At 37.0% G+C, this 26,221-nt stretch overlaps 1 protein-coding gene and 1 pseudogene across 1 annotated transcript in view; one reads left to right on the top strand and one right to left on the bottom strand.

The window, feature by feature from the left end:
* GABRG3 (gamma-aminobutyric acid type A receptor subunit gamma3) overlaps positions 1 to 26,221 on the top strand; it is an 858,838-nt gene that overhangs the window by 538,700 nt on the left and 293,917 nt on the right. The gene's annotated exons all lie outside the window — the stretch shown is intronic.
* The window catches only part of LOC138149776 (heterogeneous nuclear ribonucleoprotein A1-like), a 147,196-nt pseudogene continuing 121,519 nt past the window's right edge, over positions 545 to 26,221 (bottom strand).

The raw sequence follows: 26,221 nt of genomic DNA, 5'->3' as shown, positions 1-26,221 counted from the left end.
TTCTTATTTTTTTTGTTAGATTTATGTAATTCTAACAGGGAAAAATTGAGGCCCCTCATTACTATAGTTTATTCTCTATTTCCTTCTGTAATTCATTCAACTTGTCCTTCAGAAATTAGTTGTTATACCATTTGGTGCATATATGTTTAGTATTGATATGATTTCTTTTGTCTATGGTGCCTTTCAGCAAGATATAGTTTCCTTCTTTATCTCTTTATTGACATTTATTTGCTTTTGCTGCATCTGAAATCATGATTTCTACCTTTACTCTTGCTGCTTACCTTTGCCTTGTGTATTTCACTGCTTCAAATATGTTTCTTGTAAACACTATATTGTAGGATTCTCATTTTTAATACATTCTGATATCTGCTTCCATTTTATGGGTGAGTTCATCCTTTTCACATTCATGGTCATGATAACTGTGTATTTCCCACTATACTATTTTCACTTGTTTATACCCCTTTCTTTCTTACGGCCCACCTTTTCCCTTCCCACAAGTGTTTTACTTCCAATAACCACCTTTCTCAATATACCCTCCTTTTTATCAGTCCTCCATGTCCTTTCTATTATCCCTATTCTTTTCTTTTACCTCCAAGTTGCTTCCACTACCTCCACCAGTCACCTCTGTTGTTGTAGCTGCCATAGCTGCAATTCCTGCCATAACCACTGCCCTGGTTTACATAGCCCTGTCCACTACTTCTACAGCCTCTGTTTCCTCCAGAGCAACCAGGGATGCCTCCTCCATAACCACCATCCTTTCCAAGTCCATTGTATCCATATCCTCCACTACCACACCTGCCATGGCAAAAACACTACAACCAGTAAAGTTCACACCACAACCAAATTTATCATTTCCACTTATAACACCTTTATGGCCACTACCAAAGTTTCCAGAACCACTTAAACCTCTTTGACTAGATGAAACACTGGCCATTTCTTACTTAGGTAAAACTTTCTGTCCTTCACAGTTGTGGCTATTCACAATCTACTATTTTTGAATGATAATCTTATCCACAGAATCATGGTCATCAAAATTAATGAAAGCCAAGTCCTTCTTTTTCTACTGCCTCAGTTAGTCATTATTTCAGTCACTTCAGTCTTTCCATATGGGTCAGAGTAGTCTCTTAAGCGATGTTCCTCAGTGTCTTCTTTAATGCCATCCACAAACATCTTTTTCACAGTGAAGTGGGTGCCAGGCCCTTGAGAGTCCTCTAAGGAAACAGCTCTCCTTGATTCAACAACTCTTCCATCAACTTTGTGATTTCTTGCATTCATAGCTTCATCTACCTTTTCCACTGTAGCATAAATAATAAAATCAAAGTACCTGGAATATTTGGTGTTTTCATCCCTCATTACCACCCTGTCTGTAAGCTTGCCCCATTGCTCTAAATGACTCCTGAGACTCTTGTCCATGCTCTCAAAGCTCAGGCTTGTGATGAAGAGCTTCCAAAGCTTCTTGGGCTCCTTGGGGTACTCCAACTTTGATGAAGTGAGAGCAGTAGCAGATGCTTCAGTGAACCTTCTCCAGCATGTGTTAAGGACAGAAAGGAGATTTATTCAGTTTTGCTGAGAAGGTGATTCTTGGTTCTAATCACATAATTCCTTTGCCTTCAGGTCTATCATATTCCAAGATCTGTGGATCTTCATTGTGGAAGCTGCCAAATCCTATGTAATCCTAACTGTAGTTGCACAATGTTTGAATTTTTTTTTCTTTTTGACTGCTTGCAATATTTTCTCCTTGATCTGTGAGCTCTAGAATTTGTCTATAGTTTTCCTGGGAATTTAAATTTTGGGATATCATTCAGGCAGTGATTGCTGGATTCTTTAAATTTCTATTTTGCCCTCTTGTTCTGATATAGCAGGGTGCTTTTCTTTGATAATTTCTTGAAAGATATCCAGGGTTTTCATTTCTTTATTTAAAAAAAACCATGGCTTTCAGGCAGTGCAATTATTCTTAAATTATCTCTTCTGGAGCTATTTTATAAGTTGCTTTTACAATGAGAAATTTTACATTTTCATCTCTTTTTTATCTTTTTTTATTTTGTTTTATCATATCTTGATATCCCATAGAATCATTAATTTCTACTTGCTCAGTTCTAATTATTAAGGGATTATTTTCTTCAGTAAGCTTTTGTACTTCCTTTTCCATTTGGCCAATTTTATCTTTTTTGGGGAAAGCTGTCTTCTTCAGAAAATTTTTGTGTATCCTTCCTCATGCTATTGATCCTTTTTCAATAATTCTCTTACATTGTGATCATTTTTCCCTCAATTTTTCTTCTACTTCTCTAATTGACTTTTTGAAATCATTTTTAAGCTCTTCAGGGAATTGTTTGTGGACCTGAAACCAAATTACATTTTTTTTTATGATTAATGTGTAGTCATTTTGAAACTATTGTCCTCTTCTAAGTTGATACTCCCTATCACCATGATAACTTCCTATAGTCAACGCCCCCCTTTTTTGCTCATTTTTCTGTCTTTTTTCTGACTTGGTGTTTTTATGTGAGAGTTTGTCTTGCACTTTTCCAAGCTTTTTGTTATGGAGCTCTGGTCTTACTGCTGGCTTTCAATGGGCTTCCAAACTTAACTGCTTGCTTACTCTGTAGATCAGACTTCCCTTCTGACTTATACTAGAGAAGGGAGTGGGGCCTCCCTTTTGGTTTCCTCTGAGTGTGAGGTTTAGCTGTTGGCCTGAGCCAAGGCTGGAGCCTTGCTAGGTGGCACATATTTATTACTTCTGTAGCGGTCTCTTGGTTTGTAGGATGGTGGGACCTGACTGCTGTGAAGCTGATAGCTGCTGCTGTTACTTCTCGCAGACCTGGCTCCCCTACCACCTTCATGAGACAGACCTTTCCTTCCAGGATTCCTTGCTCCAGGACCAATTCTGAAGTGGTTTTCTGGATGTTCAGAAGGTAATTTGGAAGGGCTTCCTTCCTTCCTCACTCCCCTATCTTGTTACCAGAAATCCAGTCATCATTATTAATACTAGTAGCATGTATACTCTAAGACCTTCTGGAAGTAAAGTTTATGTGACCACTTTGGAGGAAAATGAATGCTGAGGTTAAAAGTTTCAGCATAGGAAGGTGTTAGTAAAACAATTAACCTGTAGTATAGATATTTACAGATTGAAATGATTTTTGCAGCATTCTATCATTTGCACCTTCTATCATAAAATATGTTTCATTTGCATGTCATGAGATCACCTTTCCAATGTCATGGCCCTCTTTGAAGAGGACAGACAAACAACCTGTGAGTAATAGTAACTGCAACATTGGGGACCCAACTGGCTAGTTCCAGTTTGTCAACATAGCTCCATCCTTCCTTCTTTTCTTCCTTCCTGACTTCTTTCATTACTGAATTCCTTCATTCTTCCCTCCATTACTTTCTTCCTCTCCCTCTTTCTTTTCTTTCCCTCTCCTCCTTCCCCTTTCTCTCTCCCTCCCTCCCACCTTTCCAACTGTCCTAATAGGGAATCAAAATCTTACCTGTGGGTACTCTACCCAAAGGAATTTAATTTTTGATAGCTGAAACCTCTCAAGGTATCTTGGGGTTTACAGGCTAGTTTTCTTTTTTGAGGACCATGCTTTAAACTTAAATCACTCTGACTCTCACTGATTGGCCAGCTATAGGTGCCAGCCCAAGCCTCCCATTGTCATCATTTGGGTTATGATGGTTCAGAGTGAATGTAAAAAGCAATTGTTTCTGTTTTGGTCAGAACCCCTGAGAGTCTTCCCCTCCCATATTGATTTTTTTTTACTAGGGAAAAGAGACCATTTTTAGGTCTCAATTTTTGATAAGACTTAATCACTGAATGGGTGATGCCTGGGACAAAATGAAACATGGGAAACAACTTAGCTTAAAAAGACAAGGGTCTGGGGCAGCCAGGTAGCACAGCGAGTAAGAGCACTGGCTCCAGTGTCAGGATGACCTGGAGATCGAATCCTGAGCTCAGACACTTAGCACCCACCCAGAAACACCTGGCCGTGTAACCTTGAGCAAGTTACTTAACCCCAATTGCTTGGGGGTGGCCAGGTGGCTCAGCGAGTAAGAGCACAGGCTTCAGTGTTGGGATGACGTGGAGATCAAATCCCGGGCTCAGATACTCAGCACCACACCGAGAAATAACTGGTTGTGTAACCTTGAGCAAGTTACTCAACCCCGATTGCTTAAAAAAAAAAAAAAAGGACAAGGGTCTTTCACTGTATCTCCAGTCATCCTGATCCTTATCTTGCCATTGTCCCAGATGGTTCAGGAGTCAAGAGTGAGGTGAGGAACTTTGCACAGCCTTCCCTCACTCAAATCCAATTTACTTGCATGTCATGACTTTATCTTCCCAATGGCATAGTCCTCTTAAAGAACAAAGGATGAACCACAATAGCAGATATGTATTGAGTAAGTACTTAACTATGCCTTAGGCCTTGTACTAGACACTAGTAATACAAAGGAAGGCAAAAATATAGCCCTGTCCATAATTTTGGAAATAATGTTGTTAGGTCCCTGGATATGTATTTGTTGCCATGGAGACAACATGGGGGGGGGAACTATATGTATATATAAAATGTATACAGCATAGATGGAAAAAGGGAGGTACTAGCAATGGAGGAATAGAGATGGGAGGGGAGAACCAGGAAAGACATCTTGAAAGATCGGGTTTGATTATGTTCTTTTGAAAAATAAGTTCATTTATTTTTAGTTTTCAACATTCACTTCCATTAGATTAAATTTTCTCCCCCTCCCCAAGATGATACGTAATCTGATATAGGCTCTCCATATACCTTCCTATTAAACATATTTTCACATTAGTCATGTTGTATAGAAGAATTAGAAGAAATGGGAAACTTGATTATGTTCTTAAAGGAATCCAGGAAATCTAGAAGGAAGAAGTAAGGAGAGCATTCCAGACATGGAGACAACCAGTGAAAAAGGCAGTCAGAAGATGAAGTTCCCTTTGTAAGGGACAGCAAGCATGCCAGCATTACTGAATAGTAAAGTATACCAAAGGGACATACTTTAGGGGCATGTTATAAAGGACTTAAGAGTCAAATGAAGGATTTTGTACTTGACAATAGATATAATAGGTAGTCATGGAAGTTTATTGACTAAGGGAAGGGAGAAGCACAGTCAGAATTGCATTTTAGGGATATCACTATGGCAGTTGAGCAGAGGGTGGATAAGAGTGGGGAAAAATTTGAGGCAGAGAGAGCCAGAATACCATACTACATTTAACCTTTGCATATTATGGAATCTTGTTTAAGATATCATGCAGCATTATGCAGCTGGCTTATCAAATGCATACGAGTTAATCACTTGTAACCTAAATGCAGAGCAAGAAAAATGATGAGCACATCATAGATGATGGAAAATGGATCCATGTGAAAGGTCAAAGGGAAGCAAAGGGAAGAGGAACAGAGGAACTTTGGGCATGATTCCTTTTTCTCAAAATGACAGAAAAGTTTCTGGTGCTTCAGGTAAAAGTAGAAAAAAAATGATGATCTTTCTCTTTGACCTTCATGCTGCCTCTTTCATTATTGGAACTAGAAGAATTTTTAGGGAAGGTCTATCTATATCCATGTGATTATAGCAGTGTCAGGGAAGTCTGGTTTGCTGGTGAAAGTTGGCTGCACATAAAACTTTGAACAGCATTTTTATATTCTTCCAAGATAATTAATTAGAATTAAACAATATATGTAAGTTAATGAATCTTGCCTTCAGTGTTTCTGCATAATTTTGCTGCCAAATCCCATTTGACAAAAAATTACATTTGCAATAAAAAAATAACCTATTTTCAACATTTGGCATCAACCAGAACTTATAAGCAGGCAGAGGGCCCTAGAAATACTCCAAGGTCAGGAGGGGAACAGAAACAAGGATGGGATATATGTTGGAGAAATGAAACTATAACAGTTACGAGCAATTAAGAGTCAGCAAAAGTTTAATGTTGGCAGAAGATAAAGGGCCTTTATTATGCCCCTACAGTCTCTTTCTTATTCCCTACTTGGAGAATTGGTTTAGGTTATTCCCCACCACATGCAGCCATGCTTCCAGTTATCCATAAATCACAATCTTAATAACCTTCATGACTCTCATAACCCTGCTAAAGTCCTAATATAAAGTTTCCTCTTACTAATCCAAACTCATAGTGATCTCTCCCTAAGTCTAGGACAGGAGTTATTAACCTTTTATGGTTCATGGAGCACTTTTGCATTCTGATAAACTATGGATCTCTTCTATGAATACTTTTTGTTGACTATATTAATAATAGAAGGAAAAGTTAAGTTTCACTTAAATGTTAGTGAAAAATAAAAGTTTTTTTTTTCATTTGAGTCCATGTATTCCCTAAAACTGATCCAAATATTTTTCCATGGAATATTTGTTAAGAGTTCTAGTCTAATCTGGGTCTGGTCCTTCTAGTAACTACTGATATGACCTTCATCAAGCTATGTAACCTCTTTATGCCTTACATTATTCATCTGTTAAATAAAGGCAGGACTAGAATCACTCTAAGAATGTTTCCAGCTTTAAAATTCCAGGATTCAATCAACTTTTAAAGTGCTTATTAACTCAGCTATATATTTTTTGATAATTACCATATATTCTCTTGGTTTCTACATTGGCAGAGGTTACACAGTCAAAGATGGTGATTTGAGCAGTTATCAGAGAAACTGAGGTATTGATTTTCTCTAAGACAAAGCCAGATAGGTTCAGGCTTTGTTAATAAATTTAACAGAACCTGATCAAAATTTAATTAATGGTTTAATGTGTAAGGAATAAAGAGAAATAAATGGGTACTGACTTTTCAGGTACAAAAAAGACCTAAACATATTTGAGAGGCAAGGTGGCTATATACCAAAACCTACAATATCCCTTTAAGAGGTTCATTATTCAAAAGAATGTATTTTAAGTTAAATTTTATTTTTAAAAAATCAACAAGCATTTATCATCTCTTCCATCCTACCCCACTGGGAAAAAAGAAACAGAAAAGAAAAATAAATTTCCTTTTTTTTTTTTTTTGCTTTTTGGAGGGCAATTGTGATTAAGTAACTTGCCCAAGGTGACATGGCTAGTTGTGTGTGTGTGTGTGTGTGTGTCTGTGTGTGTGTGTGTTTCTGTGTCTGTGTGTTAAGTGTCTGAGGCCAGATCTGACCTCAGGTCCCTCTAACTCTGGGGCCGGTGCTCTACTCAGTGTGCCACCTAGCCACCCCAACAAATTTCCTTTAATAAATATGCAGTTAAGCAAAAAAAAAATCCTGCATTAGACAGGTCCATAACATATATTTAATTCTGTGCCCTGAGTCCATAACCTCTCTGACAGAAGATGGGAAATATGCTTCCTTATTGGTCCTGTAGAATCATGGGCAATCATTCACTCAGCATTTTAAATTAACATAATGATAGTAGCAATATCTTTTTCAACATATGACTAATTTTTTTATGAACATTATAAATGGACAGTATACCACAATGAATACATTTGGAATGAAAAAATTGTAATGTTATTTTGGAAAGAACATGTACCTTAGAGTAGTGAAACATGCAGAGCAAACCACCTGTATCACTCCCAGTGTTCTAGGGTTTAAAAAATATAGCCTCAGTTTCCTCATCTATAAAATGAGTAAGACCAACTCAATGACAGCTACAATCCCTTAGAGTTCTAAATCAATGATGCTGCCAAAGCAGTATTTCCCTTTCTAGTAACTCTCCAGGCTCTAACAGTTACAATGACTCCCTGCTGTCTTGCATCACATGCATAGCCTTCTGCATGTCTTTCAAGTCCCTCCCAAATACCACTGCTATCCCCACCTCCCTTTCTATATTACTCAGAATGTTTTCTTTCCCTTCCTTCTTCTTCCTTCTGACCTTTATTGCCCCTACCTGTCCTTCAAAACTAAGAAGTCCCTTCTCCACAAATCTTCTATAATCACCTACAGCAATGTTCCCAACCCCCCTCCCTGAACTCCTCTGATCAGAAAATAGAGACACACTTTTCCTTATTACTGCTTTGCCTCTGTTAATATTGTCCCCCAAGTTAGATCCTTATGCCTTTACAGACAGGTAACCATGTCTTATATTCCTTTGTCTTTTCCACAGCAAATAAGGAAGAAAAAAATCAAGAAGAAGTAATACAGAATCTTTAGAAAATGGGAAATAGTTCTACAAGAATAGTGTTAGGAATGAAAAAAAAAAGACCAATATAAGTGGCAAGATATTGAGAGAGCACCCAGCTACCCTTGATGAGTTCACATTACCAGGTCACAGTGAACTTTATCCATAGTTACTGAAATAATTTACAGATATGATTGCTAAGCTGCTTTAAGAGATCTTTGAAAGTCTTGGGAAAAGGGAGAGGTACTACAAGATTAGAAAAAGAGAAGTTTGTCGATATTTATAAAGAAAGTGGATATAATTTACAAATTACATGTTATTTATAAAATTACATATTGAGGTTGACTTTGTTTCCTGGGAAAAGTCTAAATATTTAAGGAATTGGCTTAAAAAAAACTATAGAAAATCACATGGTGACCACAAAAGTTCAGCATGGATTCATCAAGGAGATGTGACGCTAATTTTATTACACTTTTTAAAAGGTAAATTGACATTTTTTTCAATTGCCAAGCATTTAAATTTTTTCTCTCTCCCATTTCCCCCATCCACTAAAAAGACAAGGAAGGAAGGAAGGAAGGAAAGAAGGAAGGAAGGAAGGCCTGTTTATATGGTCAAGCATACCATTGGCCACATCCAAAAATTAATTTATTTTTGCATAAAAGTCTGTCATCTCTTTGTCACAAGGTGGGTAACATTCTTTTTCTGGGATCATGAATGGACATGTAATAAATCAAACGTATTAAATTTTTCAAATGTATTCATTTTTATATTCTTAATGTTATTAATGCTTCTGGTACTGTTTATTTCACTTTTTATCAGTTCAAACAAGCCTTTCCAAGTTTCATTAAATTATCTTTTTTTCTTCATTTTTACCACTCACTAATATCCAGTTATATTCATATTCTCATTTCCCACATGATGGATGCCCTCCCTGTTTCCATTTCTTTGACACCACAAAAAACTGCTGTAAATATTCCCCTTTTTCCTCTTTCTTAATGAATGAAATTATTTAAAATTTTGGAAATATATTTGCCAATGTATCCCATACTCTTTTGTGGAGGAGATGAAGAGATATAGCATGGATGACCCAACACTCCAAGAAAAACCTGGAGGTTTTATCAGATGTGGTTCTGCTGAAGTGCTTATTACTGTTCTGAAGAGAAGGAAAGGACCGAAAATAATGCATTCCCTCCAAGGGTGCCAAAATTCTTGGCACTTCTAGTCCAGATTTTGAGTGCACTCAGGTAGATTTAGTAGCAGATGAGTGGACATAGGTTGATGCATCTTGGACGTATTTCTCTAGTGGAAAGATCCAGAAACACTTCTAGTCCTACACTATTTCACATATATTATTTTATCAATGACATGGATAGCCTAATAAATAGCATGCATCTCCCATTTACAGGTGATGCACAACTAACAAGGATAGCTAAAACACTAAATAACAGAGTGATGATATTAAAAAGGGACTAGAATATTAGACTTAATAAGGAGATATAATTAAATAAGGATAAATATTAAGTCTTATGTTTGAGTTGCAAAAAAAGTCAGCTCCGCAAACATAAGGTAAGGGGGACATGATCAAAGAATTATAGATTTTGAGATTTAAGGCACCCTAAAGTTTATCCCAAGACCCTCATTTTTACAAATGAGGTTATTGAGAGAAAGAGGATTTTAAATCATTTGTGCAGGACCACCTAACAAGTAAGCATCTGAAGAAAGATTTTAATATTTCGAACTGAAAGCACCCTGCACTGTCCACTGTATTGCCTAGTTTATGTGAGTGTTTTTTCCCAATCTATTCACCTAGCATGGCCATAGAATTTTTAATCTAAACAGAATTTGTGGATTTTAATTGACTGAAAGGTAATTGTTAGCCAATTTTGTGTTATTGCAGAAAAAAATAAAACATTAACACAATCATAGTCTTTATTTAGGGAAGTATAGTATCAACCAGGTAATATACTTCTAATATACTCTAATTTTGTCAGGCCATTCCTGGAGTATTGTTTTAAATTCTTGAAAACATGTTCTAGAGGGAAACTGATTATTTGCAGAGCATACAGAGAAAGGCCACTGAGTAGGGAAGAGCCTCAATGTGATACCATCTGAAAATAAGTTTAAAGGCACTGAAAATATTTTACCTGGAAAAGAAATAACTTAGAGGGACATGATAGCTACATTCAAGTATGTATAAGGCTGTTACAGTGAAGAGAAATAAGACTTTTTCCTTATTAGTCCAGGATGTCTAGGTAGTGGAAAGGCCCATCAGCACCAAGGATTCCCTTCCCTTCCAATGTTTTACCTGTCATCCCCTCCCTCATCTCTGGGCTTCCTAAAATCCATGAAAATTGGCTTGGTGTCTGAGAACAACAGCCACTACCAGGGGTGCTCCATTCTTTTCTCCCCTTCACTTTATCCCCTGACCCTGGGTTGCCCAGAACTCATAAAGGCAACTTGAATGCTCCTACATTATTGATGATATGGGAATCACCAACTCCCTTCCACTGAGATGGAAGACCCCCAGTCTTTTTTATTTACCCTCGCTGCTTTCTTCAGACACCCCAGCACTATCATATGACCTACCTAATGACCCCTAAGCTTTGTTGCCCTACCTGTTGCTGCACCTTTAGAACATTTAGACACTTCTATCTACCTAGAAGCTGTTTTCTTTTTATATGTTGTCTCCCGAGAATAGGGTACAAGCTCCTTGAGAGATTGTATCCCTTTTTCTGTTCATATTACTGAGATTTACCAAAATAATTATCACATAAGTGTTTAGTAAGTGCTTTTTCATTCGCTCATTTTCTATTTTTCTATTCATTAGTCTAGAATGAGGAGTGATATTCAGTAGTGTCAAAGAGTTAAACTTTGGCTCAATGGAAGGAAAAATTCCCCAAAGATCTGAGCTGTTCAACAGAAAAAAAGGAACACGTTTCTCTGCTGTTGGAACTCTTTATACAAATATTTGACCACTTCTCAGATGTTTTGTATAGGACATAGTTGTTAGACATTCATCTGAGTGAATGGTCCCTAAAGTTTCTTCAAAGTTGGGACTCTGCTGTTCTGTGATTTAAGATTTGGTTTATTCATTGTGAAAGTTTTTCATTTTCCAATTGAAATAATAACCATTCTAGGCCTTAGTGAATGGTTTTCATTGGTTGCTAAGGTGGGGAAAATTCATAACATGATGAGGAACCTCTTAGAATATAGCTAGGCTGGTCCTTGGTCAGAAAACCAAGTATGACTTTCAGCCTAGACTCAATACCATCCCAACATGAAAGAAACTACCAGAGGTTTTTCTTTGCTATTAATAGCCTATGAGAAACCATGGTCAAATCTAGTACACACTCCTCAGAGTATTACTTTAAAGGAGATAGAGCACACAGGTATTCTATAAATTGTTGCTTAATTATTTGTCTTGGAGAAAATTTTCATGGTTTGTCTTTCGAGTCTTGCAAAATCTACATTCCAGTTGCTACTTTTGCTGCCTATAGCACCTGTCACCTCTTTCTGCAGAAGATGATGGAAAATAGACAAGATTAATAGGGACTTCCTGAATACTGTTATTATTATCTTTGAAACTAAGGTTTATAAACAAAGCTACAAATAAAAGTTTCAATCTAATGAATTAATTCTCAAGAGAGAATAATTATCATTTGTCACCTACTTTATACCTTTTAAAAATGAATTTGAGGCAGTTAGGTGATAAAGTGGATAAAATACCTGACTTGGAGTTTGGAATGGCTCAGTCCAAACCTACCTCATAACTCACTAGCTCTTTTACTGTGGGCAATTCAATTCTCTTCTGCTATAAAATAGGGATAAAAATAGCACCTATCTCATAGGGTTGTTTTAAGCATCAAGTGAAATAAAGTACATAAAGCCTATATGTTCTCGATATCATCAACTTTGGGCATGTTGGGCTCCTCATAAGGCCACCCATTCTAATTCTACCTTTTTTGAGAGCAGTGACTACATTTGATTTCCTCTAAGTCTTATGATCACTGACTGCTAATAAACAGAAATATTCATACTGTCACCATGGTGAAGATAAATCTCAAGACCACCTCCTATAATCAGTAAATGTGATATTAGACATACTTTTAACCTGCTGTGATAACAGAATGCAATAGAATAAAGTAAATTAATGTTTGCTAATTCCTGAGCAGTAGGGTTTAGCTAACTGGTTAATTAACTGGTTGGAGTTTGAAAGCCCTATAACATAGCTTATAGAATGCTTTGTATTTCCTACTTTGTTTTACAGTGGGGGAGCACATATTCTTGAGATTCATTGGACCATGGCCAAATGGTATGCTTGATTCTGACAATTTTTGTTGTTTTGTCATTGTCAGTCATATGTGACTCTTTGTGACTCCTTTGGGGCTTTTCTTGGCAAAGATACTAAAGTGGTTTGTCATTTCCTTCTCCAGGTTGCACAAATAAGTTGGTACAAATTCCCTGTGAATACAGTCTGTCCATTTCCTGCTACTCTTATTTCTGTTCTCTGTCTCTATGTCATTCCGAACCTCAAAATTTCTCTCTCTCTCTTTCCTCCTTTCACTCCCTTTTCTTTCCCAGCAGTTCACAAATTTTATTTCTTTGCCCCACTGACTTGAGTCAGGAGTAAATCATACACAGTCTGAAAAGTGAAGGAGAGGATGTGGAATGTAGACAGTTATGAGAGAGAATCTGTTTTGCCTTCCAATTGCTGACTAATGTACCAATTTATCAAGCAGAAGAGCTTTATGGAGCTTTTTTTTTTAAAGTCCAACATCCCACCATGCTGTGTACTTAGTGACAAATGAAAGGACAGTCAGTCTAAAGCATGTATTCTCTGACCAGTTTAAGGACAAAAATCTCTAATGCCATGATATTTCACCTGCTGGGACAGTTAAGCTTGATGGTGACAAAGAAGAAAGTTCACTAATGTCTTTTGATGCAAATATGCTCTATTCTCTATAGTCTAGTTGAGTATTTTGTAAAACATTGTGGCAAACTCCATTCTGAAGGGTGAAAACCAGGTCTTGGGTGTTTAGGCAAAGGCCTGATGCACACTAGGTGATTAATAAATATTTATTCCATTCACTAGAGAACTAAAAAGTCTCTAAATGATGCATGAAGAAAAATGTTTTATGCTCATAGTTCAGCCATTGAAAGCAGGCTTATTTCCTCAGAACACTGTGACGAAACCCAGTGTTGAGGAAGGCCATTTGACTAAGCAGAAGTTGGCACCTTAATGAGAATATCTGCTGTTCCCAGATCAAGGATTTTACACATGGACAGACTCTAAATTCTCACCTCAAAATGAAGGAGAAGTGACAAATACACAGAAACAGAAAGAATGAGACAACTTCTAAGTCTATTCCCATTGTCTAATAAAATAAGAGCATGGTCTGTTCATTTTTTGTGTAGGCTTAAAAAGGGAACTTGGGCATGTAAGAGCAGAACCAGAGTGAACATCAGATAGGTCCAAATTAGTGCAAAATATCATTGTCCCAAAGTGGTCACACTGCCCTGATTCACACTATTCAAAGTTAATATTGTATATACATGCGGTAACTGAGTTCAGCCTAATTGAAATAGATGATGAAAATCTGCATAATGTACCATTTCATCAGACTACTTGCACTTTTTCAGACCTATTGGTGTTCTCTCTTTCAGTGGCTTCTCCTGGGCATTTCTAAATGCTACTGAAAAATGGGCTGAAATACGCAGTTGGAACAAAAGTAGCTGCTCTGGTACCAAAGATTGTTCCCTTGAGCCTAAGTTAAAGCGAGAATTTATCCTTATCTGAGGAAGAAGAAGGGAAGCCAGAGGTCAGGGCAAGCACTAGCCAAATAGCTTATATCCTATTTTACCAAGAATTAATAGCCTTTAGGCCATTAAGAATAACTACCTTGTAAATAATGTTATATGATACTATAAGCCCACTGTACCCTGCAGTCCCATTCAAATACCACTTCCCAAGAGTTAATTGGCTCAGTGGACCTTCATTCTGTTAAATGGTATGTGTGTATGTATGTATATGCATATGTCTATATTTATATATTCATATAGATGCACTAATGTGTGTCTATATGTATATATGTGTGAGTATGTATAAGTATAACTAAACATATCCCCAGTCTCTCACATGTCCTATATTCACGCATCACCAGCTGCCTCTTGATCTTCTATTGGCATCTCAAATTCAAAATGTCTAAAACAGAACTCCTAATCTTTACCTTCAAACTTCTTCTCTACCAGGGTTTCCTGCTACTGTCAAGTCTATCCTCTGCCTCCTAATTACCCAGACTTAGAAATTGTCATTTTTGACTCCTCAGTCATGTACATAGGAATGGGAATTTAAGATATTCCCTGCCCCTAAGCCCTTTGATAGGCTTAAGTGACTCTGAGAAACTTCCTTGATTTTAAAATATACTCTGCCCCCCAATAGGCTGAATATGGTCACAAGGAGCCTGTGATGGGAGGCTTGGTTTTCAGGAACCCCCACACCTTGGTGTTGTGTGATTTGTCAGTGTGTCAAGAGGGTTGTGACTTTCTCTCAGCCAGTAGAAGGCTATATATACCCTGATGTGAGATTTTCTTTTGAGGCTTACTTTGAGAAGAGTTGTGTGATTTGACAAGGTGAGACCCTGAGCAGCCATTGAGGCCCCTGGCTTTGAAAACACAGATGTTGATGCTTCCCTCTCTGGTAACTGACTAGGTATGGATGTAATGGTCTGTAATGGGAATGCAAATTTGGAAGATCTTCCCTGCCCCTAAGCTAAAGTGCACCTGGAGCCTGGGGTGGGAGGCTTGTTTTTCAGTAGATACTTTTTGATTGGCCAGTGGGTCCAAAAGGTTGTTACATTCTCTGAGCCAGGAGAAGGCTATATAAGCCCTGATGTGAGGCTTTGTTTTGGGGGCTCACTTTGAGAAGTGTTCTGTGATTTGATCTGTATTCTGGGAAGCCGTTGTCCAGCCCCCCCCCCCCCGGCTTTAAAAAACCCAGATGTGGAAACCCAGATGTTGACTGGGTATGGATGTAATGGTTGGACAGTTTGGAAATCTGTCTACTTGATCTGTTTCTGTCTTGATAATTCTGCCTGTATACTTTGAAGTTTGGGGTGCTGACCTTTTCCCCTGAACAAGGTAAACGTTATATGTCTGACTGATTAAAGTAAGCTTTTTAACCCATTTTGAGTTGCTTTCCTTTAACAAAGCAGATCCAAGAACCTGTGTGAGCAGGCACCTTGGGGACACTGGGGTGCTTGCCGCTACATGGTCATACGGCTGGAAGCCTGTCTGCTGATCTTTTTCTCTGTCTGCATTTTTTGTCTGCTTGTAACCTCTGTGTTCTCTGAAGTTTGGGGTGTTGAACTTTTCCCCCTTAACTAGGTAAAAGACACATGTTTGATTAAAGCAAGATTGTTAATCCATCTAGAGTTCCTTTCCTTTAGAAAAGCAGATCTAGGAAACTCTTTTGGCAGCCACCCTAGGGATGCAAGGGTGCTTGCTGCTACAACACCACATATCGAATCTCTTTACAATTCTGGTAATTTCACCCTTTACATCTTTAATACACATATCCTTCTCTCCATGCACAGAGCCTCAATTCTAGTATAGGCCCACATTATATTTCAGCTAGATGATTACAATAGCCTTTTACCTAGTCTCCCAGCCTCCGTTTCTGTTTACTCCAGTTTATCCTCCACTCTACTGCCAAGTTGCTTATTTTAAAGCATAGGTCTGATCATATCTCCATTCTGTTCGGTGATTCACACCATACTATCCCCGTGATCAAATATAATATTCTCTAAGTTAGAATTTAAATTTCTACAATAACTGGACCATTTCTACATTTCCAGTCTTTTTATGCATTATTCATCACCATGTATTTTACAGTGCCTCTATACTGGAATATTTGAAATTGCTTAAACACAACCTACCATTTCTCATCTCCTTCCAATGTTGTGGGTTATTTTCCATGTCTAGAATGTTCTCTCCTTTACCTCTGATTCCCAGCTTCCTTCAAGACTCAGGTGAAGTCTCATCTTTTATAGGAGACTGGGGGAATGGGTATGTAGGATTATTTTTTAAAATCTTTTTTAATTAAATAATTTTTCCCTAGTTACATGTAAAAAGACTTTTAAACATTCGTTTATAAAATTTTGAGTTCCAAATTATCTTCCTTGCTCCCTCCCCACAGTCCCTTAGTGAGAAGTCAAGTGGTTCAATATAGGTTATACATGTATAGTCATGCAACATATCCATAATAGATGGTGGCTAGGTAGCACAGTGAATAGAGCATTGGCCATGGAGTCAGGAGGACCTGAGTTCAAATCCAGCCACAGACACCTAACACTTACTAGCCATGTGACCTTAGGCAAGTCACTTACCCCCAATTACCCTCCAAAAAGCAAAAAAAAAAAAGTTAAAAAAACATCCATAATAGTCATGTTGTAAAAGAAAACAACCGTTTGTTTTATTGTTTAGTCATCTTTCAGTCATTTCTGATTCTTCATGATTCCATTTGGAGTTTTCTTGGCAAAGATGGTGGTTTGTGATTTCCTTCTTCAGCTCATTTTGCAACTGAGGAAACTGAAGCAAACAGGCTTAAGTTATTTCCCAGAGTTACACAGCTAGTAACTGTCTGAGGCTGTATTTGAACTCAGGTCTTCCGCACTCCAGGCCCAATGCTCCATCCACTGTGCCACCTAGCTGATAAATGTGTATGTGTACATGTATATGTATGTTTGTGTTTATGCATATGGATGTTATATGTGTGTATATACATGTATCGTGTTTATATATATGCATATACACATACATTAATTTACATAGTATGTGTCAGTGTATATAAATGTATATGTGTATGAGTAAAAGCGCAAGTTATAAGTGATAAATTACAGTCATGCAAAGCAGTTCTAATCTAATCATAAAGGATATAAGGAATACTGATTTATACCACAAGAAGTGAATGCATATTTGGAAAAAGGCTTAAAAGAAACGACAATCATCAAATTTAATATAAAAAGGATAACAGTAGGTCCTCTAACTCTTCTCTGCTAGAGTATATGCCTTTTCATATAGTACAAATATATGTGTATATGTGTCTCTACTCAGATTTCCACCTACTCTGTGCACGTGCACACACATTGCATCAAAGTGTACTCTAGCTGAGATTTCTTAGATGATCTTTTTACCTTAATTATTGTTATAATTTCTGATAACACTTTCCAAGAAATACATCCATTTTTCTTTCCCCAAGTCTTTTTGGTATAAACAAACATCTCCTATATTACTTATCATCAGATTAAAACTATTTCGTGACGATAACAACTCTTATAATTTGTTCTTTAACCCCCATCCAGCCTATGCCACATAAAAAAGAAAGACTATTTCCATGCTTGTCAAATTCTTGTTGATGGTTATTTACTTGAAGAAAAAATCATTTTCATTTCATCACAAGGAAGACCAAAGAAGTGCGTCAGTTAATGCCTGACAATATGCAGTTTTTCACTTAAAAGTTATCATATAACTATGTCCACTGTCTGTGAGAAATTAGACTTTCTTTATATTCTTGCAGTAAGTTCAGCCTCCCCAGAATAACAAGGCAGAGGGCATCAATTTAAAAAGTGAGCACCTTGTTGTAGCGGAAGGAATGCTTGGATCTGTCACTCTCTGACTGTGTGACTGGAGTGAAGCTGTTCGCCTCCTGCAGCCTTCAGTGTCCTTATGTGTAAAGTGAGAGGGCGGGCTGGCTATTCTCTAAAGGTTCTTCTACCCTTTGACGCGAAGGGGTTTCTGCCTTTGACTTATTGGAAATGTGAAAAATTATCAGAAACCTATTCTGAACTGCAAGTTCACTATTTTTTATTTCCATCAAAAGATTTCCTTCTAATATTTTTCTTTAAATAATACTAAGTAATTATTTGTCATATTGAACAATATATCTATGAATATATAAATGATGATATACAAGTATATTACAATTGTCATTAATCACTTGATTATTAATTAATATATTAATTGCATATCAGTGACATATATGTATGTGTATATATATATATATATATATATATATATATATATATATATATAGTTTGTGTAGGTATTATACACTCATAAAATGTGTGTTTTATATAATAAATATACACAGGCATGTGTATATATACACAATGCAAATGCATGCACATATAATTGTAATAAGAATGTAAATTTTAAAGATCTTCCCTGCCCCTAGGCTAATGTGCACCTGAAGCCTGGGGTGGGGGAGGCTTGTTTTTCAGTAGATACTTCTTGATTGGCCACTGTGTCAATAAGGTTGTTACATTTTCTTAGCCAGGAGAAGGCTACATAAGCCCTGATGTGTAGCTTTGTTTTGGGACTCACTTTGAGAAGTGTTCTGTGATTTGATCTGAATTCTGGGAAGCCGTTGTTGAGAGTCCCCCGGCTTTGAAAAACCCAGAATGTGGAAACCCAGATGTTGACTGGGTATGGATGTAATGGTTGGACAGTTTGGAAATCTGTCTACTTGATGTTTCTGTCTTGATAATTATGCCTGTATACTTTGAAGTTCGGGGTGCTGACCATTTCCCCTGAACAAGGTAAACAATATATGTCTGACTGATTAAAGTAAGCTTGTTAACCCATTTTGAGTTGCTTTCTTTTAACAAAGCAGATCCAAGAACCTGTATGGGCAGCAAACCCTGAGGACGCGCTTGGGGTGCTTGCTGCTACAAAAATATACCTACACATATTCATGCACATATATGTATGCCTATACATATGCATGTGTGTATATGCCAGGCTCATACTGTCAATGCCAGAATGTCAGGGAAAGGCATTACAAAATTTGACTATATATGCGCATTTATGTATGCACATATACACATATACATATATATGATATTTAGGCATTAAATGACATGTATATGTTACATATTTATGTATGTACACATTATGTACATGTGTGTGTATTTCTGTGGTAGAGGAAAAGACTTGCACTGGTCCTGGTTCAATAGGATGTAATATTCTCCTTACAGCCTAGTAGCTCTTGGGTCCCTGTACTCCAAGTCACTTAACTAAAAGTTCTTGAATCCAGGATAGTATTAAATGTACTATAGACTAGATGATGTGGTGCATATGTCACCTAGTTTTGATGTGCTTGATGTTAACTAGGAATGAGAATAGAGATCAATGGTATCATGACTATGAGACAAGTTATGTGTATTAGAATATAGCTCAACAAATTCAATGAAATTAGAGTCAATGTGGCACAATTAAAATTAACATGATAGTCATGCTTCATAACATATAATTAACTGCTTTCATGAATCAATTAGACAAATAAGTATGAGGGGTATCTTGTTCCCCAAGCCATAGAGAAGGGCCAGAGTGTGAGCTAAAGGATCCCTGTAAGCAGTGGCCAGGGGAAGTAGGAAGTCCCCAGACAGAACATCATAGCTAGGTGATTGAAACTACCTGGATGGATACAGCCTGAACAACTGTCAGATAGTGGGGTAGGAGAAAGGGGTTGTGTGCAAATTGCTTTGGTCTCAAGTTATTGAACTAATGTCTTTATACTAGAGTTGTAAAACATCATGATACAACTTAAGTTATGATACTGATATTATTTCAAAATAATATTGTTTAAGAAATTGAAATATCTGCTACACTAACACTCCTCTTCGTTCTTTCTAAGGGACCACGAGATTTAAAAATGCCTCATTTTAATATGTCTGATTTTAAAATATTTGTAAACCATCCCTTTAAAAGAAGTACCTCTAAAATCCAAGCTGACACCTCATTGGTGTATGGAGTGAACCTTGTGCTCTCAAAGGCTATATTAGTAGATTTCAACGTCTAGTACATCCCCGCAACCCAGAGAGGCATCCAAATCTGGTGACTAATTCAATGGTTACTATGCAAGGATCAAATTAGACAAATGAAGAACTCATAGGTTGGGCATCAGTTTTAAATTCATAGAATCTAATGAATGTATTTCACCTGTGATATGGAAAGTTTGTTATCTGTGTCAGTGGAAATTTCTACAATAATGTCATCATGGATGATTGAGAAAACAAAATGTTAAAGGTTAAAAAACCAACATAATTCATTTAGTTGATATTTTTCTATCTTAAACTTTTAATTTAAAAAACTTGAAGGATGAAGCACACAATTGTGATTACATGACATGAAACATTATTGCAAATAGGTTAAGGAAGGGACTAAAAACATTTTTATTACAAGATATTTCTGATATGGATATGATATCCAAGATAATCATCAGCTAACATAAATGACAAAAAAGTTATTCCTCAAGAGATGACAAAAGATAAATTTACAAATTTTTAACAACTATAAGAAAGAATATGATAAATCACTAATAATAAGGAAAAGACAAATCAAAACAATTCAGAGGTTTCCCTTCCTAACCAGCAGATTTAAAAATATACCAAAAGACTGGAAAAGTTGGTGCTGCAGTAGTTGGGAAAAGATGGGGGCACATGAATGCATTGTTAAACAGTTTGGAATTATGTTAAGAAAATGAATCAAATGTCCTTAACCTTTGACTCAGAGATCTCACTGCCAGGAATATACCCCCTTTTCAGTAAACACCCCAGCATCCCCAGGGTGGCTGCCAGCACCGGTTCTTAGATTTGCTTTTCTAAAGGAAAGCAACTCAAATGGGTTAACAATCTAACAATCTTGCTTTAATAAATCAAACATATCATTTACCAAGTCAAAGGGAAACATCAGCACCCCGAACTTCAGACTATACAGAGGTTACAAGCAGAAATTACAAGACAGAGAAATATTTCAAGCAGACAGGCTTCCAACTGTCCAAACATTACATCCATACCTAGTTGGTTACCAGAGAGGGAAGCATCAACAGCTGGGTTTTTCAAAGCCAGGAGGCTCTCAACAGCTGCCCAGAGTCTTGTCTGGCCAAAGCACACAACACTTCTCAAAGTGGGCCCCAAAACAATGCCTCATATCAAGGATTAAATAGCCTTCTCCTGGCTCAGAGAATGTAACAACCCTCTTGACCCACTGCCCAATCACAAAGTGCCTCCTAAAAAACAAGCCTCCCACCACTGGCTCCAGGTGCACTTAAGGCTGTCGAAGGGCCTAGAGGCAGGAAAGGTCTTAAAAATTCACCTTCCCATTACCATCCCCAACAAGCTCAGTGATAAAAATAAAGCATTTTATAAAACAAAATATTTATAATAGTGGTTTCTGTAGTATCAAAGAACTAGCACTGCAATAGATGCCACAAAACATCAGAAAAATTTGAAAAGTTAGGGTACAGAAATATAAGCACTATCATTGAAGTAAGAAAAGTTAATTATGAATAATACACAGAAGCATAAGAATTATGCTTATTTTAATTAATTAATTTAATTAATCATAATTAATTAGGAATAATACAAAGAAGCATAAGAAAATAAGTAGAACCAGGAAAAGAATAAGCAGAAACTTTGCAACATTTTACATGGAGAAAAGAGCAAAACAATTGAAATTAAATTTTCTGAAATTAAAATAACCAAATTTCAATGACCAGGGGCTTTTTATCAGAGCCATAAAAATGGTAACTCTCCCATTTCTTTGAAGAAGAAGGGGGTTATGGGTATAGTTTACTTCCTATAATTTCAGACATTTTTAATATATTGGTCAGATTTGCTAAGCATTTTTCCTCTCCTTTTAAAAAATTCTTCATTGTAATAGATTTTTCTAAAATGAGAAGTAATGACTGGAAAATATGCCTGTGAGGCAGTCTGAATTGATTAAATCATAGGTTTGGACCACAGAGGGAAAATCAATGTGTAAATTTTCTTAAAATATTAACTCTGATTGTAGCTTATCTGGGACTACTGTGTGGCTCATGTGATTTGACTAACAAAATGGGGAAAGTAAAATTCTTAATTCCTACAATAAAATACAAATATTATCTCCTTTGTTTTGAATACCCATATAATATGACTAAAAAGAATTAAAATGAAAGTGGTTCATTGGGACTCTTATTTCTAATTTGTCTTTATTTTTAAACAGAAAGCAATTTGAGGTGATTCTATGAGTAGGATGTATACATTTGGTTTTTTGTTTGTTTGTGTGTGTGTTTTTAGGCATTTGGGGTTAAGTGACTTGGCCAGGGTCATACAGCTATTACATGTCCAGTGTCTGGTCAGATGCCGAATTTGAACTCAGGTCCTCTTGACTTCAGGGCTGGTGCTCGATCCACTGCACCACCTAGCTGTCCCTATGCATTTGTTATTTAGAAACAATTGACTTTTTATTTATTTTCAAAAGTCTTAATTTTGTCATTTCATGTTGGTGGCTGAAAAATCAAGGACAACAAACTTTAAGGCACTTTTAAAGGTCTAAAGTACATTTAGACATTTCATTTGTTAGAAATCCAATGGCCCTTATTTAAGCTGTGTCAATCAGGTCTTGATCTCCCCTGAATGAACTCTGAGGAAAACCATTTTAGGACAGTTACATCCTTTTAAAATCATCCAGGACTAGGAACCTAGGAGCTGAAGTCTTATCTTACCCTCTTTTGTTGCCAATTCCAATTCATAAGGGAATTTCATTATTGTTTGAGTAGAATAATAGAAAATATTCTGATTCCCACCACCAAGTGCAAAATCTGATGGAGTTCAAAGTTCAACAGGTAGTGAATCAATATGATTGCAATGGAAAATGGAGAAACTTTGAGACCCCAAATCTTCATGAGAAATTGGCATTTCAGTTAAGGTCTTCATTGAAGGTCTCATGCCAGAAAACTCTACCAGAGGAAAACAATTAAGTCTAGAATTTCTTTTTTTTATAAAAATGTTCAGAGCATCTTAGAGTATTAAAGAACTGTTCTTTTTCCTTTTTGTCCCTTTACCTGCTAACCTTTCCTGTTCTGACTTTTGTCATATGTGACATGTAATGTAAACACATTTCTTTTATGTTCAATTTGGAATCCTGAAAATGTCCTGAAGGTTAATAGTTTCTTCCAATCCTATATATTCACTGAGAGCTGATGTATACCTGATGTACTCCCATCCCCCAAATCTTGCTTCTGCTTCAAAAATTTTCTCCCCTGCCCTCCTAAGTTCTATACACCTAACCCTTTGACCCTTTTGTATTAAAGATGCTTCACTCCTAGTATTTTTAAGCTTCAAAGAACCTTAAAGATTACTTATTCCACTCCCTCATTTTGTAGATAAAGAAAACTGAAGCTCAAACTAAGTTAGTGATTGAGCTAGAATAGGAACCCAGGAAAAGGAGAAAGAGGGAGGAAGATGGAGAGGGGAAGAGAGAAATGCAAAAAAACCAGGCAGAGACAGATGAGTAGAGAGGAGAGGAAAGGAAGGGGATAGAAAGAGTGACAGAGAAAGAAATAAAGAGATGCAGAAAGTGGCAGCTAGGTGGCACAGTGAGTAGACAGCCGGCCCCAGAGTCAGGAGGACCTGAATTCAAATCCAGCCTCAGAAACTTAACACACACACACACACACACACACACACACACACACACAACCTACCCATTTGACCTTGGGCAAGTTACTTAACCCTAATTGCCCTCCAAAAAGCAAGGAAAAAAAAGAGAGAGACAGAAAGTCAGAGACAGACATCACAAGAGGGAGAGAATACTCCTATTGGGTGATCAAATGCTATCGCCTTATCTATTCTTCTGTGACAGCACCCTGCATTGTTACTAATTTTTGGAAGCCTTTACTGGGACTAAAGATACTTTGCTCAATCTAAGTTTAAAATATAGTACTTGGATTAAAGAAACTTTATAGAGCTTCCTTGGAGGAATGAAAGGAAGGACAAGTAGAGATGAAGGAAAGCCTGGATTGCCTTCTGACTCTCCACACTTGAGAAGGGAGGAACTGATACCTACATGCCTCTTACCCTAGTGTCAGGATTCTCACCTCCAAAATAGGACTGGTAAGGGTAATGAAAGGATATAGTCAGTAATGTGACCTGAGAACCTTAGGTATAGTGTTTAGAGCATAACAGTTGCTTAGTGGCAGCTCAAAATGAGAGATTATCAGATATTTTATATAGAGCTAGGAAATACTATATGGGTTTGGTTGCTTTTGCCATCTATCTATCAGCTCAGAATCTGGAAAGTTACTACCTGGAAATGTCTATTTATGAAAGTTCTATAATAGTGTCAGGGCATGTAAAAAGGTTTAATAGTCAGGAGAGAAGATGTGGTTAGGGCACGGACAGCTTTTTGGACTGAAAAAGACAGTTTCTTAACTTTTTTTTTTATTTTTTGGAGGGCAGTTGGGATTAAGTGACTTGCCCAAGGTCCCATGGCTAATTTTTGTGTCAAGTGTATGAGGTCGAATTTGAACTCAGGTCCTCCTGACTCCAGGGCTGGTGCTCTATTCACTGTGCCACCTAGCTACCCCTGAAGAAGACAGTTCCTTAAAAATTCAAAATAATTTTTCAATAGGCTAGAATTATATTGTAAAAGGCTATCATCACCAAGTTGGTGTGTATTTCTGAGTCACAATAGGGAACCTCTGAAGTATAGTGACATGGTTTAATGTGTGATTTAGGAAGAGTATTTTGACATTATTGTGGAAGACTAAAAAGTCAAAAAATGGAAGATCAAAATCCAGTTTGAAAGATTTTAGAATAATCCAAATTACAAGTGATGAGGACTAGATGATATGAAGATGGACTCAACAAGACTTGGCAGCTGATTCAATAAGGCAATTGATGAAGAGTGAATAGTTGAGGATGATGGCCACGTTATGAACCTAAGAGTCTAAAAGGATGATGTTCTTCTTAATAAAAGTAAGAAAGTTTACAGAGGTGCTCAGAGCATTTGATTTTTTTTTCCTTAGGTAGGGGCAGTAATGAATTCTATTTTAGACATGATACTTTTGAGATGGCTATGAGGCATCCAGATGGGATGCATGACCCCAGACAACTCTGGATATACAGATCTGGGAGTTTACAAATATGGAAGTTAATAAGGTCACTGAGATAATATAAGGAGGGAAGATAAAAGAAACTGGGATATGAACTTGGGTAACATCCGCATATAGGTGAAGGGTCAAGTGTGATTTTTATAGCAAAGAAGAATGAGAAAGAATGATCACACAGGGTGAAAGAAAAATAGGTGTGAGGAAAGTCAGAAAAACCCATGGAGGAAAGCACATCCCAAAAGAGGCATGAATCAATCGATAAATATTATTTTTTTCTTTTTATTTTGGATGGGGGAAGGCAGGGCAATTGGGGTTGTGACAAAAGGCTAGTAAGTGTTAAGTGTCTGAGTCTGGCTTTGAATTTAGGTCCTCCCGACTCCAGGGCTGATGCTCTATTCACTGCACCACCTAGCCACCCCTAAACTTTGATTTATTAATTATTAATTCGATTTTCAGTAATGTTTGACAGTCAAGTAAAATTAATTAAGCAATTCCTAGTTGCAAGAAAATCATATTCTAACAGTGCAGACAACAAGGACATATATACAGAATAAAAATAGTGTCATAACCTAGAGAGAAGTAAAGGAGGAAGAGTACTGAAAAAAAAAAATGTCTCAGCTTGCGTGATAACGACGTACCTGATAACCCTGAAGTAAATCATTTCAAAGAACAGTGAAGTTGGAAGCCAAACTTCAAGAAATTGGAAAGGAAAAATGTATAAAGAAAGGATTTTTCCAAGAAACTTCGCTAAGAAATGGAAGATAGATATAGAATGATAATTTATATTTTAATGAATTACTCTTACTAACTAGGTGTTAACTAGGTTGGACATGTAATGGGCATGGAAAAAAGAGATACTCACACGCTTCCCAAAAAAATCAGGATATTCTCCCCCTCTACCATCATCCACATCCACATGTCTATTCCATTCCAGAGATTCCCCATTTTTCCTTTATCACACTGATAGTGAATAGGTCCTGACTCCACTTTGGCAAATAACAAGATATCTACATCTATATCTAATATATATCTATATCTATACACATACATATTTGTCTCTATGTTTATTATATAAACACACACATGTGTTTGTGTGTATATATATACACACACACACACACAGGAAAAGAGAGGGGGAGGGAGAGAGAGAGAGAGAGAGAGAGAGAGAGAGAGAGAGAGAGAGAGAGA

The sequence above is a fragment of the Petaurus breviceps genome, unplaced genomic scaffold, assembly GCF_028583685.1.
Source record: "Petaurus breviceps papuanus isolate PSGF00001 unplaced genomic scaffold, PetGlider_PUasm1.0 90849, whole genome shotgun sequence".
NCBI lineage: Eukaryota > Metazoa > Chordata > Mammalia > Diprotodontia > Petauridae > Petaurus > Petaurus breviceps.
Note: the sequence above shows the minus strand (reverse complement) of the source record. Positions and strands in the feature narration are given on the sequence as shown.